The sequence below is a fragment of the Protomyctophum parallelum genome, assembly GCF_964188405.1.
Source record: "Protomyctophum parallelum genome assembly, chromosome: 7".
Lineage (NCBI taxonomy): Eukaryota > Metazoa > Chordata > Actinopteri > Myctophiformes > Myctophidae > Protomyctophum > Protomyctophum parallelum.
In genome coordinates, this window is record NC_139705.1 from 43,367,017 (window position 1) to 43,381,471 (window position 14,455).

General features: G+C 42.8%; 1 pseudogene across 1 annotated transcript in view; it reads right to left on the reverse strand.

The window, feature by feature from the left end:
• Positions 1-4,371: 4,371 nt before the first annotated feature.
• The window catches only part of LOC310862120 (cadherin-4-like), a 45,514-nt pseudogene continuing 35,430 nt past the window's right edge, over positions 4,372-14,455 (reverse strand). Inside the window, exons 7-11 of the transcript in view lie at positions 12,676-12,764; positions 8,566-8,869; positions 7,489-7,591; positions 6,812-6,849; positions 4,372-4,438 (exon numbers count right to left, since the gene is read on the reverse strand). The product of the transcript in view is annotated as a cadherin-4-like (transcript). The remainder of the gene's footprint in view (positions 4,439-6,811; positions 6,850-7,488; positions 7,592-8,565; positions 8,870-12,675; positions 12,765-14,455) is intronic.

The window sequence follows — 14,455 nt, forward strand, 5'->3', positions numbered from 1 at the left end:
TTCTTTTTTTTCCTATTTCTTTCATATTTCTTTCCTCTTTTTTCTCTTTTTTTTTCTTCTCATTTCTTATTATTTCTCATTTCTCATTTCTTATTATTTCTCATTTCTCATTTCTTATTCTGGGTGCCATCGCTTTGTTTTCGCCATTTTTCGCCATCGCTTTTTTAATTAATTAACTTTACACGCATGGGTTTCGGTAATTCTGTAGCCACACTCGTCCTCTTTCACCCAATGTCACAACCACACCCCAGATTCATACGGTACATGAACTACAGCCCTGATAGCGACAGGTGTACCATCATAATGTGTCATAGAACTCCATGTTAACTGCCTGAATGAGTCAGCAATTTTTTCATCACAAACACAATTTCTTAACTCGCTCTTATAACCACGCTTTTTATAGTACCAATACCACGATCGCCCACGGCGTATCTCAATGTCTCGGGTCACTCACGGCGAAAACAAAAATCGCATTTGACGTTTACTTTTTGCGATAGAGCAATTTGTTCGGACATACGTTCTCTCACTGAGTCAGTGTGGTTTTAACTTTCAATAGTGTTTGCATTCGCATAGACTAGCCCTAGCCCAGGTGAAATTGATACTTTGTTAATGATTCAAGGTCAAGTTGACCACCTCTCAAACACGCGCACACAAGAACGCACATGCACACATGTGCACGCACACACACACATTGAAAGTCAATGGAAAAAATCGGGGAAACACGTAACTCTGTCATCTCTCGACCGTTTCAGAAGCAGGGCGGCTCGCCGGAACCGGGCCGCCCCCTGAACGAAACCAAATGGACCCTTACAGCTCAGACATCTTAGCATTAGCATGGTAGCATATTAGCATGTTAGCATTAGCATGTTAGCATTAGCATGTTAGCATGTAAGCATTAGTATGTTAGCATTAGCATGTTAGCATGATATCATTAGCATGTTAGCATGTTAGCAGCATGTTAGCATTTTAGCATGTTAGCATTAGCATGTTAGCATGTTAGCATTAGCATGTTAGCATTAGCATGTTAGCATGATAGCATTAGCATGTTAGCATTAAAATGTTAGCATGTTAGCATATTAGCATGTTAGCATGTAAGCATTAGTATGTTAGCATTAGCATGTTAGCATGATAGCATTAGCATGTTAGCATTAGCATGTTAGCATGATATCATTAGCATGTTAGCATGTTAGCATGTTAGCAGCATGTTAGCATTTTAGCATGTTAGCATTAGCATGTTAGCATGTTAGCATGTTAGCATTAGCATGTTAGCATTAGCATGTTAGTATTAGGTTGTTAGCATGTTAGCATTAGAATATTGGTGGCAACGTAATGCGCAATAAACTAAGACAAAATACCCCATTGAGTCAATGGGGAGACCTGGCTCACATGTAACCAAATGGACCCTTCTGAGAGGCTAAATGTCATCAAATGGTGGTCCGTGGCTCAAATGCTGCACAGACTTGACGAGCTTCAGGCACCCAGTAAAATTTCTTGAAACTTTGTTTCTAGTTATTTTTTTTATTTTTTTTCTTCCTATTTTTTTTATTTTTTTTCCTATTTTATTTCCTTTCTTTTTTTTCCTATTTTTTCCTATTTCTTTTCCTATTTGAATTTGGTTCAATTAGAGATTTGTTCGATTTGAGATTTGTTCGATTTGAGATTTTGTTCGATTTGAGATTTGTTCGATTTGTCACACACGTTACCGCAGTGAGATTTGTTCGATTTGTCGATTTGAGATTTGTTCGATTTGAGATTTGTTCGATTTGAGATTTGTGAGATTTGAATTTGTTCGATTTGTCACACACGTTACCGCAGTGAGATTTGTTCGATTTGTCGATTTGAGATTTGTTCAATTTGAGATTTGTTCGATTTGATTTGTTCGATTTGAGATTTGTTCGATTTGAGATTTGTTCGATTTGTTCGAAAGGAATCTTTGAAATGTTTCATAGTTTTAGAAATATAGTGCTTTCAAATTTGAGAAATTTATAATGGGCTCAGTGGCAGCTCTATGGCACGTCAAAAAGTCACTTTCACCTAGAAACTCCATTCACACTTTTTATAATTCAGCTTACGTGGGCACACATGCTGGAACTTTTTACTTTGAAATGTTTTGTAATTTCTAAGATTCCTTTTCAGGCAAACATGTCCACCCAGATGAACTGATGTGCTGATGTGATGTTGTGTTGGTGTTGTGTAATAGCATTGATGTGTCAATGTGTCATGTGTCAATGTGTCAGTGTTATGAATATTGCACTACTGTAACACAACTACTTCCCCCTTCACTATACTGGATGGACACTTGGCATGCTGTGTGCGCCTGGCAATTAAGTAGATTCCATAAAAAGAGATGTCGATGTAATTATGTTTGTCATATACCGAAAGCAGGAATGGGGAAGCTAATCAGAATTGCTGACAGCTGTAGCATGCAGATGCTATCAGACCAAAGCGGGTCATTTTAACAGGTAACAGCTGTTCATGGTTAATTTGTTCAATTATGCGGGGAGGATGCAGGCTGAGGTTGTTTCACAGCCCTAAGGGACCCCTGTCCTGTCTCTGCTGGTCCCCTTTTCTTGCTTCTAGAATTTAGACTGTCCATCCATCCATCCATCTTCAACCGCTTATCCATAGTCGGTTCGCGCGGGGGGGGGGCAACAGCTCCACCAGAGAGCTCCAGACTTCCCTCTCCAGAGCAACATTAGTGACTTCCTCCTGGGGGATCCCGAGACGTTCCAAGGCCAGTGAGTCCATGTTATCCCTCCATCTGCACCTTGGTCTGCCCCAGGGTCTTTCCTCCTTCCAGTGGGACGTGCATCGAGGACCTCCCTAGAGAGACGCTCGTAAAAAGGTACCTTTGTACATATTATTAATAATGTAATGTAAACATACATTATTTTTTAATTTAGCAATTAAAAGCATGGGTCTAAAACTACAAGTAACTTCATGGAATAAATTATAGCCTACTTGCAGTGTTGGCTGCAATTAGTTTTACTCCACATTGAAAACTCAGTTAGCCTACTAGTTACTTTTTAGATTGTATTATTACTAAACATACACTAAACAACGTCAGTCCTATATTTCTATATTGCAATATTGATACTTTACCTTAAGTAAAACAACATGTACTTTCCCACACTGCCTACTAAGTGTCCACTCAACTCATCTGTGCACTGTGTCACTGACAGCTAACCTAGTGGGGGAGTGGTTAGTGGGTGGAGACAAGTATCTATTGCCACACCCATGCTTGGGGCCCAGAGGTGCTAAAATCTTTGGAATCTTGGCAGGGGAAATTCTCTACTTTGGGGTTTCCTGTTCAAAAAGTTTCAGATGGTCATATCTTCCCAATTCCAATGAACAATACATCATATGAAAGCTTCATTATGAGTATCATAATATGTAAAATATTGTTTATCTAACCACTGTACTCGGTCACTGTGACAGCAGGGCGTCTGGTTATTTTAACTTACAGGTACAACATAAGAGATATGCAAAACGCATGAAATGCTAAAGAAAGTGAACATGGGACCCTCCTCGCAGAATCATCTACTAGTCCCAATCCGATCACGTGATCGGAAATCAGGGCCGATCACGTTATTTTCAAATGATAGGAATCGGATCTGGACCAAAAAAACGTGATCTGGATTATATCCATATCATGCATGGTATTAGACTGTATGTCTGTGATTTTGGATATTGTACTATTGTGATATGGCATAAACGTGTTTATGTGTTTGTACATATGCATGTTTGCCCTGTAGTAACAAAGTTAGGTAAAGCTTATACAACACATTTAGTTTAGAAATGTGCAGTTAGAGCATAATAGTGCGAGAGGAGGGGAAAGGTGTGGGGGGAACTAGCGTTTCCTTTCCCCTATTTCGCTCTGGTTCTTATCAGTTCGTTCATGTATCTGATTGTTCAGGGAAAAGCTTTAAGACTGCAAATATGCTTTCCATGCAGCAGCATCTCAAACAGTCTGCAGTTGGAATGGCTTGGGTAATAATTCATAATTCCACGAGCTTTGCTGACACAACGATCGTCGTACAGGGCTTTGATGGGGGTCACATCCGCTGATGCGGTTTGGCGACCTCAACCACAAAGCAATGCAGAGAGTTGTGCGAACGCACAACTCTCTGCATTGCTTTGTGGTTGAGGTCGGTGCAACTGCCATACCAGGCCGTGAAGCAGCCATTCACGATGCTCTCTGTGGTGCCTCTGTAGAAAGTTTTTAGGACTTTGGGGCCCATGCCAGCTTTCTTGAGTCTTCTCAGGAAGTAGAGGCGTTGTTGTGCTTTCTTCACCACCCGCTCCAACTGTACTGTCCAGGTGAGATCCTCAGTGATGTGCACCCCCAAGAATTTGAACTCTGCCATTGTGTCAGATTCTCCACTCCATTAAGGCTATGACTGTTGTGTCGTCTGCAAACTTGATCACTTTGTTGGAGCTGAACAGGGATTAGAGAAGGGGGCTCAGAAGTTAACGCAGCCCTGAGAGGCTCCTGTGCTGAGGGTCATTGTACCCATGCACCTGACGACTGTCTGTCAGGAAGTTGAGTATTCAGCTGCAGAGGTTTGTGTTCAGACCCAGACTCTTTAGCTTCGTGTCTAGTATGGGGGGAAAAGAGGTACTGAATGAGAGAGATAGATGGTGGGAGTGTGTGCAAGCATACATATAGTGTGCATGCATATTCTGTATGGGGGGTACATTTATGTGGGTCTTTTATACTATACGCAGCACACATCACTCATAATACATACCAGCTGTCAATACCAGAGTGAATATCAGAATGTGAATTAATTTTAATACAATGTCTGAAGTGGTGCTACAGTGCCCTCCTCTGGGGACAATCTGCACGGACAATAAAGTAGACTAGAGATCCAGCTTTCAACTTGAAGAACTACTGGTAAAAACAATGGACTAACAAGTCATGCACATAGTAGGAGCAATATTGCTATTGCCATTTGGCAGATGTTTTACTAGATTATTCACTGACTGTATTATTATGGTATTATTATAGCTAACCACACAAGCATAATATGGAAATTGTGCGTTAAAATGAAACATATTTTAGCTTGAACCTTCATTGTGAAATTTACATATATAGGTACTGTAAGGCATTTGGAACAGGGCCGGTTCTAGCCTGCCCCACTAGGGTGGGCATGACAAAAATATAAGGGGGCGACCATGCATGCAGCACGGGTAAAATCTTTTAGCCAGGTCAAATCCCCCCAAAACCCTGAAATGCATATAACTATGCTATCATCATATCTGTTTATCTATCTATCCATCTATCTTCTCCTTCTTTGACCAATAGTATAGGTAACCCAATTTCCATCCGTCGGTTAACAGAACTGATTGCAAACGGTGTTCAGGTGGGTCTAAATTTCTTAATAAATGCTATTTTCTTTATATTGGCCAAAAATAAACAAAAACTTGGAAGAGTAGAGGAAGACTGATTACATTCAAATTGAATCAGACTTGAATCAGACTTTAAAACGTGAAAATAAAATAAAAATCACACGTGTGTAAACTGAGCGGCACAGGCTGCTCAACAGTGTGACCAGAATGCGACCACAATCAGCTGAGGGGTCAATGGATCGTACTACAGACAGACATACACACACGGTTTGGCACCGCTCAGAAACAGTGGATCTGGGCACTCAATTGTAAAAGGAGGAAAAAACCTTTATTAAACCAAGGCAAATGCCTACATGTTTAACTTTCACCCTGATGAATACCTGTTGTGGTTGAAGCATGTTGGCATATGCCAACGGTGCATAGAGGCGTATTCCTCCATTTATAATTGAGTGCCCTATTTATTTATTTTCATGTCTTATCCGCACCATTTAATAATCTCTAAGTCTCTTGTGAGCACCTGGTTGTGTTGTTTTCTTTAGTTTTAAAAACATTGTGTTGAGTACAGGTACATCTTTGTTTCATCACTTTCTTTCATGGGCCATGTCAAACAGGCAAAGTGAAAGGATGCCATTTTTATTTATTTTTTGGAACAAAAAACATCTCAAAGATAAAACAAGTGCAGTGGTTCAGTGGTTTCCTTCCAAATCTGCAAACAGACTGGAAAGCTATTTAGAAGTTTCCATCTTCAGAAATAGCAAAACATTCCGCTTGCTAATCACTATATAATGTGATCTTTTCAGATACAATTTATTTGCACCTCCAGCTAACGTTATTGGTTATTGCCTCAGCAACCACCTCAGCCTCCAGTTTACATGCCCAACCACTATCCCTCAATTTGTCGTTTTCATGCACAGTATGGTGAAAATACGAGTTCATTGCAGTCACATAATTGTTGTGTCAATGACTTGTTGAACAATAATGTTTGGAGCAAGTGGGAGCATTTTCAAGAGTGGGGTTCAGCATGTGGGGAAGTGATTAAATATCCCTGTTTATTGGCTATTCATAACCAATCACCATTCCAGATTCTAGTACCCAATCCGTTTCATTTACCTGTCAAATTGTATTCCAGATCAACAGATCTTTGCTTGGGGGACAATTCATGTAAGATGATTAAAAAAACAAAATTAATAAGATACGTGATGGTAAAGTACAGATGTGAGATTGTCACAGTCGGGATTCAGGAACCAAGTTGGGATTTCAGGTACCAAAAATCTGAAAGGTACAGTGATATTTCACTTGAAATATAAATTATTATAGGCTAGTGCCTGAGGTAGTTAATTATATCATCACAAGGTTTCTCTCCCCCTTTAAAGTTTGAATTGTGCGGTTTGGTAATTATATTTACACTGCCTCTGTAGACCAGGCAGACTCAGTCGTCCATGGTGTTGGCACCCTTCACCTCTTTTTTTCCTCCTGGCAAGAGAAGGACACCAGCCACTGGGTGAAGGACGGTATTGTAGAAACATTTCAGCAGAAATTGAGTCCTATGGATGAGGCCATAGAATGTGCATCCAACACCACCAAATCAAAATAGTCAGTAATCACACACCCAGGTCATACGGTCTCATACCACAGTATGCAAGTTAAATGTCAGCAGAAGCACAGATGGAGCCGGCCAGCAACTCTACATCTGACCTCAAATCCTTAGATCTCCATATATGGAGCTGACATTCCATATGTTGATCCTTCCTCTTCGATGTCTCCCTTTTGACTGATACCTGACTGTCCATACAAAGTCTGACTGGAGCCCCGCCTGGCCTTACTAATTGGCACACATTTTACACCCTACCCGACCCGTAAAAAACAAACCAAAAAATGTTTCAGCGCAATGCTTCTCACCTTCAGGGCATCTTTCTGGTACTAAATACTAAATTGTAAATTCTACCAGGTGTTCCAAAGAGGAGTGTGTACCCAGGTGTTCCAAAGAGGAGTGTGTACCCAGGTGTTCCAATGAGGAGTGTGTACCCAGGTGTTCCAATGAGGAGTGTGTACCCAGGTGTTCCAATGAGGAGTGTGTACCCAGGTGTTCCAATGAGGAGTGTGTACCCAGGTGTTCCATCATGTCAGTGCACTCACCTGGTCCTCCTCGCCTCCTCCCTCCTCGTCGTATTTCAGGATGTTATCTCGGACGTCGTCCTCAGGATCGATGTGAAGCTGCTTCGTCTGCCTCTCCTTTTCTCTGCGCTTCATCCACACCACGAACAGAAACCAACACAGCCCTCATGTTTAACTTCAACCAGGTGGTCCACACTGCTACAAAACACCTTCATACTGGGCTACCACCCCTCAACACAGGCACGCAGGCATACATGCGCACACACACGCATACGTGCGAGCACACACACACACACGCGCGCGTGCGCGCACGCATACATATGCATACGTGCGCACACACACACACACAGACACACACACACACCATCAAGTTTAAAATTCAGCTGGAAAGCAGTACAGCTGCAGGTGCGGTTGTACATGAATCTCAAATCTGAAAAGTGCATGAGTCCTGCAACACATGGGAATAACAATACCCAGCAGCATAATATGTTTCCAAGACATATAGCAGATATTTACCCTAACACACAAAGACTTGTATGTCAACAGATGCAGGAGAGGATTTCAACCACGAGGCATTCATTTATAATACAAACCACTGACTGTACTGTTTATGTTACAACCTGCTGAATGTTTTATGACGTCCCAACACACTGCTTGGGAGAGATGCCAATCAAACAAAATCACTGGCAACTCTGACATTAGAGAGAGAGAGAGAGAGAGAGAGAGAGAGAGACAGGAAGAGAGAGAGAGAGAGATAGAGGAGTTGCTACTGATGAAAATAACACATAAGACACATTTATTCGGCCCAGGCCGTAGCGTAACGGTCTGGGCACCGGACTGGTAATCCAGTCGCAGTGTGCCGCGGGTTCGACTCCCGGACCCGACACGGCCTTTACTGCATGTCATCCCCCCATCTCTCTCCCGTTTCCTGTCAGCCTACTGTCTGTCCCTTCAAAAATCAATAAAAGGCGTAAGCCGCAAAAAAATATCTTAAAAAAAAAAGAAAAAGACACATTTATTCAAACAATGGTCATCTGTTCTGGTATGAGTATCTGGTACTAGTACAGCCATATACTGTATATATGATCCTCTGCCTACGTCCTCTCTTCACCGTTGATCCGGGTTATGATCCAGTTACGCCGAGCGCTGGAGGGGAAGCTGGGCAGCTCGAAGACGAAGGGTCCAGCGTCGACGGCCGTGATGTTGACCCCGTTGGCATTCCTGTTCACCCGCTCACAGATCTGAGCCTCCTTGGGTACCAGCGCCGGGGGGTTGTCATTAATATCTATCAGGTATATCTGCAGAGTGCCCGTCCCGCTGGCTGCAGGAGAGCCTGGAAGCATGAATGAGAGCAGGAAGAGAATAGGTGCCTTGTCCACATGTATACAGAGCCTCTCTTCCACTACAGCCCTGTAGTTAAAGAGAGGTTCTGCTCCAGATGGAAGCTGAGATTTTGTATTTGTCAAATGAGAGGGATGGAAGAAAGATGCCAGAGGAAACTTTCCCACCTTTTACCCCTCATGGCAAGCCCTTCCCACCCTGTCAGCAATACATGCACAGCACATCCAAACACCCAGAGATGCACAGAGTTTCAGTAATGATGACTGTAACACAGTAAAACAGGTCTAGGTGTGTTTTCGACAGACGATGCGAGGCCCCAAGAGGATGTGTTTGTACACAAAGGCCCATCTGTCTGCTGTTTCCTGAGGCTTCTGAGAGAGTTCACTCTTCCGTGCCCATGAACATGGTCACACAAACAAATCTCAAAGCTATTTGCATTGATCAGACAGATAAACAGCATTGGTAACAGCATTTCGGACTAAGGAACAACGGGGGGTGGGGGGGTTGAAGCATAGCTCTGAAAAAAAGAAGAGACTCGGAATTAATGAGTTGTGAGCAGTGTGAGAGAGCTGTTTATTGAGCGTGTGTCAGTGGTTGGCAACCCTTGGCTGCCCCCAATTAAGAATAATTTCCACATCACACCAAATGGTTATAGGGGAACTACCCCAAGACACTACCCAACCATGTGCCTGAGATAAATCAAATAAAATCACATACAGGAAGACAGTAAGACTTATTCATACATGCAGACATAACATAATACACACAAAGTCACACACAAACCCACGCACGCGCACACGCACTGACTTGAATAGCTCTACTCTCCCAGTTTGTTCATCTCAGTCATGCATGGGGGACATGGGGGACAGAAGCAGGTTGCTACAGCTGATAGGAGAATTATGTGGGTTTAACCAGTTAAATAAATAATTATGTCTGTGTAAATTCCTCAAAAGGATTTGTACTACAAGTTTCTCTTGTTGATAGCAGCTGAGCAATTTGAAAAGGGACTTCTTGAGAAGCTGGACTTATATTATTTGAAGACAAAACAACCACAACAACATAGGAGTGCTTGAAATAAAATAACAAATAAAAAAGGATGTAGGTGTAAAACAGATGGTGCAGGAACATGATAATAATGCTTCTTCTTATATTACCTTACCAGAATGTCATCTGCCCCGCCCCTGAACCCTCTCAGTCACTCATACCACCCTTTAATTCTTACAACAATACCCTCTCACATGATTGCATCCCAACTGCATCAGACAAAGGACTTCTCTCTGTACTTGTTTTGTTAGACCCCAGTGCTGCCTTTGACACCATTGACCATCACATCCGGTTGCAGAGACTGGAGCATCTGGTTGACATTAAAACAGTTTCTGTATGTAAGACGTCCCTAGGCGTCTTAGGATTAAAACCGAGCTGTACCTTAGACGTCGCTGGACGTCCTAGCGCATCCTCAATGATACGGGGTGAGATAAGAATATTCAGAATTTTTCCTATATATTTTTTTGGCCCGTTCGCCTTTCGGCTGCCGTATGCTACGCTCTGGGCTCATATTAGCTTGCCGTTGACTTACATGTTAGCGCGGCGGAAAGAATGACTCGTATCTCCTAATCTAGGTCGCTCTCCGTGGTTATGAACGGATCGATATGCTGGCGCTTCATTTCTGCTCCTCATCCGTCTCTCCCGCAAAGTTTTTGGATCATATATTGTATAAATTAAAATGATCGCAATGTAAGCTAGCAATGTAAAGTTAACTTTTTTTAGTAGATTGTTTCCGGGTCATGGCTTTCAGAGTAAAAGCGCTGAGACAACCCCGGCCACCCAGAGCTCCTATTTTGAAGCACTTCCGGCACTGATAGGGTTTTAATACAATCTGGTAATAAATTCCTTATCAATAATTTTCTTCACCAATGTGTTTGGAAGGGTGTCTACTAACATATCCCACATTGCTTTATATTCAACCACCCTAGGGGAACATTTGACAGCTGCTGAAAGTTGGGGTACCATCAACAACCTATATAAGGCAAAATGTTCATTATGCTTTAAGTAGCATGTGACATGTCAAACTAGGGAGTTTTCATGATTCTGAATGCATTCCAAGCATTAGCTATGCACGAAGAACACTCCTTGGGCTGAAAACGGCCATAGCCGTCATCACAAAATGAGTTCAGCTCATTTGGCCAAGTGGATATGGCCGAATTTAGCCCAAGGGGTTTGACCCCTAGTTTGGCCATAGACTCCCTAGTTTGTCCATAGCCACTTGGTATGGTACCCAACTTTTTTTACATGGTTTTCATGTTATAATATTGAAAATAAAGGTTGAAATGACGGATTTGAGAAATTATTTCATAATAGTGTGATATTGGAACAAAACAATATTAAAAGAATTGTATTACTTAACTTCATTACTGAAAGCCATTATAAGATAACTGAGGACTCATAAATGTCCCATTTTAGAAAGAAATGTTAAGCGAAAAACCTGTTCCTTCTCAAGATTGGTAGTTGAGACATGTGTCTACAAATACATCCATTTGATTTGAATGTATCTTAAAAAAAAAAAAATCTGATTTGAAAAAAGTTTTGTCCCTTATCTCAAGAATGGGTGATAGGCTATATAGGCTACTACCAGTAAGACGCCAGGCAAGGTCGCGTGCACGCATCCGCCTAGGTGACCGCAGACTGTTGGGCGAGCGCTGGCACTTTAGCATGGGGGGTCAGATCAACATATGGAATAAATGTATGGAGTGTGTTTTGAGTGTACAGGGTTTGATTAGGTCAGATCAACATACTGTATGGAATGTCAGCTCCATATATGGAGATCTAAGGGTGCCAGCGGGGCAGTGTTTTTTATTATGTATACGTTTATTTAACAGGGACAATACAAAAATCAATGTATCAAGTTGTAAAAACATGAAACTGTTGCATTGTACATAGGGTTTGTAGCCACGGGTAATTTGCAATCTTGAGTTTACAGGGTTTGATGAGGGCCCAGGTAGGGCCGGGCCTTAATTTCCGGGCCTGTTGAGAACTCTAGTTTTCACCGGCTGCCGGGCGTGGCTGCACTAATAACTTTGAGGCGGGCCCGTCTAGAGTTTGACTGGACAGGTATCAGTCAAAAGGGAGACATCGAAGAGGAAGGACGAATGGGGAAGGATCAACATATGGAATGTCAGAACAGGTCAGCTCACACACACACACACACACACACACACACACACACACACACACACACACACACACACACACACACACACACACACACACACACACACACACACACACACACACACAGTCAGTGGTGGTTCATAACCATCCCAACTTGATGGAAACACACCAGTAAACACTCCAGTAGCTTCTTGCTGAAGAAAACCTGAGAATGAACTGAGTTTGTGCTCGGCTAAGCTAAGGATCCGCATTAATTCATGGTTGCCAGCTCTAAGCCAGCTGTACTTCTCTCTAAACCATGGTTCTAGAAACACACAAAGATCAGAGTAGTTTTGGCACTGATTAATGAACTGCGGTTTCATACAGAGATGAAAGGATAAAAGTTCTATGGAAATGAGAAGGATAAGAAGAAGCATTCCTGTAGGCCTTTCCTATTTTCCAGATAAATGGAACACTGTAAGAAACATGTAGAAAGAGGCTTCTTACCATTTTCTGTGGCCATGCAGGAAGGTGGCTTCATATAGACCGATTCACAGAGGGTTTCCTGGGTGCAGCCATTACTGAAGTGTACCATTAAGCGCAACAGCACTGATTAGCTAAACCTGGCCTACGGAGCACCTGCTCCATGGATTACACCTCAGTAATGGCCGCGCCCAGGGCACCCCTCTGTGAATCGGTCTATATATATTGTTTTTTTACAAGGTCCAGGGTTGCTGTGGTAACGATCTGACCATTGGTTCTGTTGATGGCCAACCAGTCTGCAGGGTCGTTCATCTTTGAATACCTGTGTGCATAGGGACATCAATAGAGAAGTTACTAACACAACATAAATGTTCTGTGTGCTTTGTGCCTCACATTGCAGATACATGTCGCGCACGCACACAAACCCAGCCACACTGAACTCTATATGATTTATAATTTACTAGCTTCTTCTCTTACAGTCAATTTCCACTCCCCCTGTATAATGCATTGAAGTTGACTTACCTCAGCCCTACAGCAACAATGTGTGTGCGTGTGCCTGTGTGTGCATGTGTGCGTGGAATCTAGGTGTTGGTGGAAGAAGTTGTGTTGTAGCAAAATGTCCATGGCACTCTATATTGTCCAATAGGGACAAGAGACATAAGCCTGAGTGATGTCTAATCTCACTTCTCCAGCAGTACTCTATCTGCTCTGCTCTTCTGATTCCATCTATCTCTCTGACCCAGTCTACCGCCTCTCTCCTCATCATGTGATCTTTACATGTGCCGCCTCACCCCTCATGTATTGTTTTCACACACTTCCTCATCCTCGTCTCCCATTTTACTCTTTTTCTCATTTCCTTTGCATGTCTGGGTTCATCGCCTGCAACCCTGGCGGCGGCAATTGTACTTATGAACATGCTACATCAGCCGTATGCCGATGACACTTTGGCCTGCACGCTACAACGTTTCCACATCTATCTGGTTTAATTTAGTGTAAGTCAGCCAGGGGGACACGAAGTTTTGTTACATGATATTTTCAACTCTTACATACATACATACACATAACCTGCATTTGCACCATATAGGGGTGGGTGTGTTTGTGAGGAGATGGGTGCCGATGTGGAGGGTGCAGTAATCTCCTCTCCCCTGCAGAGAGGGGAGAGGGATTTTCCCAACAGGCAGTGGTTGAGTTCCTAGAGGTGTAGCGCAGTACAGGAAAGGGAAACATAGAGGTGATATCCCTGCACTCCTGAGGTGAGATGAGCCCTGACTGACTGTCAGACTGTGAAATGAGTGGCCAGCCTGGAGCATGTCTAGCACAGAGGGGTGAGGGATAAAAGTGTGAAAAGGAAGCAAAGAGACAAAAGAGGAACGAGGGGAGACTGTCACTGGTTGAAGCACAGTAATGTAATCTCATCTGGATATGTATGTATCCCATCTTATTATTAGTGTTTAGCAGTGTTTACTGTACACTTCAAATGGCAAAAACGATACATGTTTCCACCCATTCCATTTACTGACTTTAGATGTCACCAAACATATCAGTATGTGGATATATCTGATCATCTGGATATGACTAGCCCCGGTACCAGGCTTTCATTTTTGTTGGTGCAAAAATTGAAAGCCTGGAGGAACGCATTGGCCGCTCTGGTCTAAAAGTGGGAGTCAACCCTTCCGGGTGGGTGTCGCTCCAAATGATGTGACGTAGCGCTGCACTAGGGGGGAGAGGAGGGGCCGGGGGTGACGGACAGATCGATGAGATCCAATCAGGGCGTGCGCAAATCTCAGCCGCGACCCGCCCCTCTAGACCAGAAACCTAACACGTTAGCTCAGGCTAGGATATGACTAGAGCTTAGATGCCTCAATGCGCAGACCATTATCCACCTAGTGAGTGCAAGCACCCCGTTTGAATCCAACCCCTGTCTGGTCTCTCTCTGCCCTTGGTTTCCTGTCTCTCTACACTGAGCTGAAATAAAGCATACAAATGTGACATTTAAATACATATGTATTTAATTAGA